A 7852-nucleotide genomic window follows, 5' to 3' on the forward strand; every position below is an offset into this window, starting at 1 on the left:
CGTGTAGAGGGGGAGGGGAGAGGGGGACTCGGTCTGAGGTTCCCCCCCCCCCCCCGTATCAGCACATCAGGATGTGGTCCCTCACAGTTGTTGGACAAACACGATGGTTTGTTCACAGTCACGGTCGAGGACGCTGGGCTGCTGTGACTCGCCCACTGTGGACGTGGCTGCACGTTGTGCTTGGACCCATTTCCAATTCTTGGGACCGGTCCTCACACATGGAGCTGTGTGTTCCCTACCAAGGAGCCACCAGCCTTCCCACAGCAATGTGACACCATAAGTTTGGGCACCTTCGGGCATCACACCTGTGCTAACGTTCAGAGGGCAGGACAAAGGCCTTTCCTCGGGCACAGATTCCCGGTTCCTGTCCTGTGGGGAGGGGTCCCTCGGATGGTGTGAGCTGGAGCTCTGCAGCCCTGGAAACAGCCCCCGCGAGGCGTGTCCTTCACAGAGCTGCACCTGGGCACAGCCTGGCTGGGAAGCACTTGCCATGGAAACGACAGGGACAGAGCAGGGTTGCTGTGTCCTAACTGCTGGGGTCCCCTCGTGGGCGCCAGTACTGCCCACCAGAGCAGGACTCTGGTGCCAGCCCCCCCACCAACCTGTCTCCTTCCATGTACCCTTCAGGCAGAGAGGGGTGAGGAGGGAGGTCAGCATCAGAAGCCAGCCCCACCTCCAGGCCTCGTCCCCCAGTCTGCACCCCAACCTCCCCGCACACGGCCCTGCCTCTGAATCCCACCGGAGAGCAGCCCCACGCAGGCAGCCTGTCCCAGGTCCTGCCGAGCCCAGCGGGAGCTGCTGGGGCGCTACTCTGAGAGCCGAGGGTGCAGAGGGCTCGTGGCCAGTGCTGACCAGGGGCTGCTGGTGGGTGCAGAGGGGTCACCGGTCCTTGAGGGGAGGGCATGGCTGTGCTCTGAGTACCAGCTTGTGAGCCCAGAGACGCTGGGAACATGTGCCCTTTGACCTGAGAGCAGCCCATGGGCACAGGCCGGCGACCTCCCAGCTCAGCCCATCCGCCACCTCAGTTCAGGCCGAAAATCTAATCTAAGTGTTGTGCAGTTTCCATCATCCCTTCTCCACACCAGCAGAATCTGTCAGCTGGGTCCCCAAACCGGCCGCCGCCTGGCTGCCCCAGAGGTCAGGAGGGGCGAGTCTGTCGCAGCAAGCTTGCCAACCTGGCAGGGCCCCTCGTCCCACTGACAGGGAGCCCTGGAGCCTCTGCCCCACCTCAGCCCGTCCAACCAGACAGATCCAGTGGCAGTGGCCCCGCCTCGGTCCCCAGAGCCCTGGACGAGCCACGGGCAACAAGCACAGCCTCTGCTGACCAGGGCCAGCTGCCCTGCTGGGCGCCCATCAGGAGCGGGGCGGGGTCCGAGTCCTTGCTGAGCTAACTGTCCACGTCTGTTCCCCAACTCCCTACCTCGGTTCCCCCACCTGTCCACTAGTGTTGGGGGTCAGAGCCTCCTGGGCGTAGGCCTTGCCTTTTCCAGGAACCCTTAGACTATCGCTAACCCAGGAGGTGTTGCCCTTCCCGGATCCTGGAGAGGGTGGGAGAGGGCGACGGCGCGGCTGTAGGCAGAAGCTGGCCTGAGCGTGAGGACAGCAGTGTCTGTTTAGAGGCATCCAACCAGAGTGGGAGCACCGGCTGAGGAAGGGCCCTGGGCATCCTCACGGGGACACATTTCGTGGGGGAGCAGGAGCAGAGGGGGGTGGAGGGGTCCCCCTCAGGCAGCATTATGAGCCCAGCAGCCATGGCACTGATGGGCGAGTGTGGCCTGGGCCCGTGCACTCAGGCCAGGTCAATCCGGGCAGAGGTTATGTCCGGGGACAGATGGGGCTGCTCTGGGCAGCTGAGGGGCCACTGGAGGATGGTCCTGCTTCCCATGGAAGGCACCTGACCACCTGGGGTCGGGGCAGGGCCTGTGTTGGGTCATCTTCCCCGACGCGGGCCCCCAGGACAGGTAGGAGGTAGGAGAACTGGAGCCCTGGTGCCTGGGAAGCCGAACAGGTGGTTCCAGACTCCCAGCCAGGACCTGAGCAGGCTCTAAACCAGGACACCTGGCCCAGGGCTGGCGTCAAGGCTGCCAGGCCATTGTGTCGGCTGGGGCAAGCATTGATGGTCCATGGCACGACCCGGCTCGAGGCAGACCCCCTGCTGCCTCTTCCACATGGTCGAGGTGGTAGGTGCAGCCCCCTAGCCAGGCCAGGAAAGCACCAGCTGGGAACAGCACGTCAGCCTACCCCCCACCCCAGGCGCCGAGGGCGCCGAGGCTGACAGCTTTAGTCAGTAATTGCCCGGGGCTCCTCTCTGGGAAGTGCCTGCTTCCTTCCTGTGGTTTGGGACACCTTTCGTTTTTATTATCATTTTTATTATCATTTTTGTTCTTCTGCACCAATACTTTAAACACATAATTCCCATAATTACTTGCTCCTCCAGGAAGAAGTCGAGACTTTACCCAGCTTCGTCCTCCTCCTGGGGAAGGGGTGCCCCAGCCCTCCAGGGCTCCCACCTATGGACCTAGGTGTGCCTGACTCTGAACCGCCCAGGACGCAGCCCGGAACCTGTCTGCTCAGATGACCTCACTTTAGGGCCAGTGGTGTGTGGTTAGGTGGAGGTCTCACCTCTCTGGGCCACAACATTCTCACCTGTAGCACAGCTGAGGGAGTCACAAAACCCAGGGTCCACCCAGCACCCGAGGCGGTGTGGGGCCATGGGCACTTCTGCACCGCCCTGTGCCCCACCTGGACCCAACCCCAAGCTGGAGTCGGGACGTTCCTCTGCCCACGGCATGGGGTGCTGCTCACCCGGGTTCCCCAGGACTTGTGTGGGTACAGGGCCCCGGCGGCCTCCTCCAGGAGGGCCTGGCGCACCCACTGCCTGCACAGGAGCCCAAAAGCAGCACTGTGCTTATATTCGCCACTGGCCGCCTTGGGAGGATGATGGACAAGCAGGCCTGAGTGCAGAGCCTGCTGAGCCCCACGGTGTAAATGTTCCCGCAGGGGCTCCATGCTGCCCACAGGAAGTCACTGAACACTGGGCACGTCTCCCGCTGAGGGGCCTCAGTCTACAACCACGGCGGAGCCTAGGGGACAGCCCTGCAGGGACCCAGTTTCCAGCCCCAACGCCGTCCTGTGTGACCAGGGCTGCCCCACCCCTGGACATAAGCATAGCCAGGAGACGGTCAAGTCCCAGGGTGCAGGAAGACCCAGTCCAGCCGAGCACGTGTCTCCCCCCAGTGTGCAGATGGACCCCCCAACCAGCCCACATCTGTCCAGGCTCACTCCATGCCTCATGCTCAGATGGGTGTCCTGTGTCTCGGGGCTGAGCTTGGCCTCTGAGGGTGGGCAGGGAGGCTCAGTGGTGAGGACGAGGCAGGTCCTTGGAGGGTGGAGGTGGCCTCTAGGAGTGCAGAGCAACTGAGGGAGTTGGGGTGAGGGCAGACCTGATGGGTTGCGGGGGCCGGAGCCCCAGGCAGGGCCACTCACAACGAAGAGACATCTGGTCTGCAGCTCAGGGAGCTCCCCTGTGGGGGTCACGCAGTGGTTACAGAGAGTGACCACGGGTCAGAGAGACAGTTGAGCCCAGTGCCCATGTGTGGGTACTAGTTTGGGTCATCACCAAACTCCAGCAGATGTGACCAGACGTCACCCCCAAGACTTAGAGACATCCCAGGGCATTTGCTCAGCCTGGATGCCTGTTGCTTTCAGGATCTGCCTTGCTGGTGACTGAGGAGGAGCCCCTGATATGAAAGGCAGAGGCCCTGGGTGCCGCCCAACAGTGAGGGGTCCACTGGCAGCCTCCCCCATCGTCCCCACCTCTCCATTCGTGACCGAGGCCCTTAGCCCCACTCAGGCAGCTGGAAACACCAAGCTGTTTTCAGGCCCCTATGGACTCTGCTCTTCTTCCCCTTGGAACACAGACAGGGACTCACGGCTGCCCCAGCCCTCCTCAGGCCCCTTTGTGAGTACCTCGGACAGTGGCACCTCTGGTCTGACGCTGTGCCCGCTGGGTGGCTGCTGTGCTGTGTGTGACAGGACTGTTTGGGCAATGACAAGAGACTGGGGGTGGGGGCTGGCCCAGCCAAGAGCCAGGGAGTGGAGGTGTGTGCCAGGAGCAGGGAGCGGTGTGGGTCTCCCCATGGGGTCTGGGTTCTGAGGCAGAGCAGGGGCACAAGTGGGGAAAGGAGCAGGGTGGGCAGAGGGGTCGGAGGCATCACGTGCTCTGAGCCCAGATCCTGGACCGGCTCCTCGGGAAGAGGGGACCAAGGACGCTCGTGTCTGCATCTTGAGAAGCAGCCTGGGGGCCTCGATGGAAAGGGACAGTGGGGCAGACAGTGCACTTCTGCATGTGAGCCTGACCAGGCACCGGGTGTCTCAGCACCCCCAGCCCAGGCAGGGTCTGAGGGGGAGCTGGACATCCCCAGGACCACTGGGGTCTGGGCAGGGGCTGAGCCCAGCGTCAGGAGACCAAGCACTGCCCTGGCTCAGCCGCTTTGCTTTTCACACATTGTCACTTTTTCTCCCCCTCTTTCTTCTGCCCCGCCCCCCACTCTGGTTCAAGCCGTTGTTTCTCAGTCTAGTTGTGTAAGACGCAGCTCCCTGGCCCACGCTGGTGTTATGAGCCTTGCGCTCCCAGCAGCTGAGGCAGTCGGTCGCCAGTCGTTGGTCGGCCACTCAGAGCAACTCATGGCTGCCGGCCAGTCACTCTGGCCACTAGCCACTCATGGCAGCACACAGTAGCCCACGGCAGCACATGCCAACCTCTGGCTGGTCACAGCAGCCCAGCTCCAGGGAGAGCCATTGTTCACAATCTTAGCTGTAGACGGAGCAGCTCACTGGCCCATGTGGGAATTGAACTGGCAACGTCAGCACTAGGAGCTTGGCACTCCAACCACCTGAGCCACTGAGCCGGCCCACATTACCTTTTTAATGACAAAATCCAGCAGGACACCCGTGAGGGTGCTGGGACAGAATTACTCAGTTTGTCAAGTTACTAAGTTTGCATTTGAAGTTTCTGGGTGAGCCTGACCCAAGGAGCCTGTACCCCCTCTCAGCCCCCACGCCAGGATTGGAGAACTGTTCCCTGAAAGCACTCCCAGCAGGGTGCCTGGGGGCACAGGAGACAGCTGGACAGCAGGTGCCAGCCAGGCCTCCCTGGCGGGAGCAGAGCAGAGCCCAGAAGCCGCTTCCAGAAAGGCAGGGTAGGGGCTGGAGCAGAGCGGCTGCCACCTCTCTCTGCCATCTGATGTGGCCACTGGACTGCAGGGGCCTCAAACCCAGCACCATGCCTCTTTTAGCACAACCCTGCTTCGTGTCGGGTGCCAGGCGGATTTGCAGAGGGCAGTGGTGTGAAGAGTGTGCAGAACGCTGCGCTGGCCAGGCCTGGCGGAGGCCCCAGATGCCGCCGTCTTGGTGGGACACCCTCCCCGCTCACGCCAGCTGCCTGGCCATTTCCTTCCCCATCTTACGACTTCTCACCTCCTCTGCGCCCAGAACCACCTCGAACAGTGGCCACAACCAGGTGCTTCCCCAGCGACCTCCTGGGCCTTCTGCCTGCTGACCGCGCCTCCCTTGGCTCAGCCTTTCTCAGCCATTAACAAGTTTCCCACTAGTTCCCATGGGTCTCTACTGCTCGCTGCAGGTCTGGAGACTGTTCTCCAGGACACTCACAGGGCCACGAGTGCCACCGGGTGTGGACCCATGGCCCAGTGGGAGCCAGACATGAGGGCAGAGCTGCTCCTGGGCATTCTATGTACTCATCTCCTGCCCAGAGCTGGCACTGCCCACCAGTCCTGCTCACGCTCCATAGCTGCCCGTCCTCCCTCTCCCGGAGCACCAGTCACTCTGACCCAAGGTTGTCACCAACCTTGTCTATTTCCCCCTGGTGGGAGGGTCTCTGGGCCTGAGCAAAAGTGAGAACTGAGGGCCCACTGTGTGTGGTGAGTGTAAGAGGACCAACAACAGAGACAGAGAGATGGTGACCCTACAGGGAGAGGGAGACTAAGAGACGTGGAGGGTCCGATGGCAGAGGGCCTCTGTTGTCTGTGCCCAAGCCTATCCCTTGTCACACAGCACCTGGCTTGGGTGCAAGTGCAGCTCAGCCAGACCCGAGGCCCTGGACTCAGTGGGGCCTGCTCTCCCCTGACACTGTGTGGGCCACACCTGGCCAGCCTGGCCACCCTAAGGTCAGTGGGGTGTCCCCCTGCAGGTGACTCTCGAGGGTAGGTAGGATCGTTGGTCATGGAGCCTGCTCTGGGGTCCTCTGTGGGGCTGCCGTCAGCATGTTACCTGTGGGTCACTCCCAGGTCACCTGGGGTGGGTGTGAAGGGAAGAGGCTCCAGTGAGAAGTGACTTCTCACTTTCTTGGACCCACCTCTCTCCCCTGTCTACCCACTACCGGGGTCTGAGGACACCAGAAGGGCCGGACTGACCACACCCTGAGTGGGGCTCAGGCCAGACTCTCAAGATCAGACATCTGGAGACGGGCGACCTCTCCGCAGAGTACCTGTTCCCAGACCGGCACAAGGCCTGAAGCTTTGACCACCTCTTGTGAAGAACGAAACAGAAAGGTGCTTGTCACGTTCTCGGGGATCAGCCAGGGAGGATCAGCACCGGGCTCCCTGCACTCCTGCCGAGTCTCTGTCCTGGCCCCAGGCCCACCCTTCTGAGCAGCCCCACCACCTTGCACCTCCTGGCCCAGATGTACATGACAGGCTGTCAGCAGTTGGAATGGGTAGTGCTGAGGCCACCTTCCACCGCCCTGGGATCCCTGGAGCCCACAGCTGTGTGTCCTGGAACGTGGGCCTCCCCAGGGCCACCACTCCCAGGGGGCCGTAGCAGCACCCTGCGCCCCTCTCCATCCCTCAATCGTTGGCTGCTGAGGGCCCCTGCCAGGCCACTGGCTACAGTTAGGTCTGGAGAGGGTCAGCAAGGGTGGGAGCTGGGAGCAGAAGACTGGGGAACGAAGGCGGGTAAGGGCAGAGGAGGGGAGAGGAGCAGGAGGAGGGTCTCCCCGGGATGGCAGAGGGGCAGGGGCAGATGCAGGAGCCACCCCTCCCACCCAAGGCCCAGGGAGCCAGTGACTCAGTCCTGTGGGGGCGGTGACAAGTTAATGCAGTGGTCACCAGGGGTGTCCACCCACCGACCAGGCAGCCGGCCCTGCTGGCTCTGAGACACTTGGACTCAGCGGAGCCGCGTTCAGGGGCCGCGAAGCCGCGTTGGCCAACCCCCGGGAGGGGCGGCAGATCGGAGGTCCAGCCGCCGACCTTGCAGCGAGCCGGCTGTCCCCGCAGTGCAGCTTCCGCCGCAGAGGCAGTCTCGGAGGCCCCGGGGTGGGGGAGGCGCGGCGGGGGCGGGGCTGCGGGGACCGCGGGGGCGGAGCGGCCTGTTCCGAGTGACCTTCACGCCCCCCACCCGCCGTGGGCCGCCGACTGTCCGCGGGGCGGGGTCAGTCTCTGCGACGGTTACACTGAAAAATAGGTCTGGGCCGTCTGCTGGTCTCTGTCCGCCGGGGCGGGTGGGTTTTTAGGAGTGGGGGCTTCCTTCTCCCGCCCCCAGCGACGGGGTCGGGGCGGTGGGCTCCGGGGTGCTCTGCCGGGTCGGCGGACCCTTCCACGTGCGAGCCCAGGCGGAGCTCCCCGCAGCCCCAGGCCCTCCCCGCGCCGGCCCGACGAGGAAAGGACTGCTTCCAGGGGGGTCGCGCGTGTGTCGGTCCCGCACGCGCTCACGAGGTTTCCCGCCGGCGGGAGGGGGTGCAGGACCCCGTCTGGGAGAGAGGGCGGCCCCCGCCGGGTCCACACCGAGGATCTCGGTGCGGGGGACACGGTATCTGGGATGCTGAACCGCTGAGCGG

This window comes from Rhinolophus hipposideros, assembly GCF_964194185.1.
Source record: "Rhinolophus hipposideros genome assembly, chromosome: 1".
NCBI lineage: Eukaryota > Metazoa > Chordata > Mammalia > Chiroptera > Rhinolophidae > Rhinolophus > Rhinolophus hipposideros.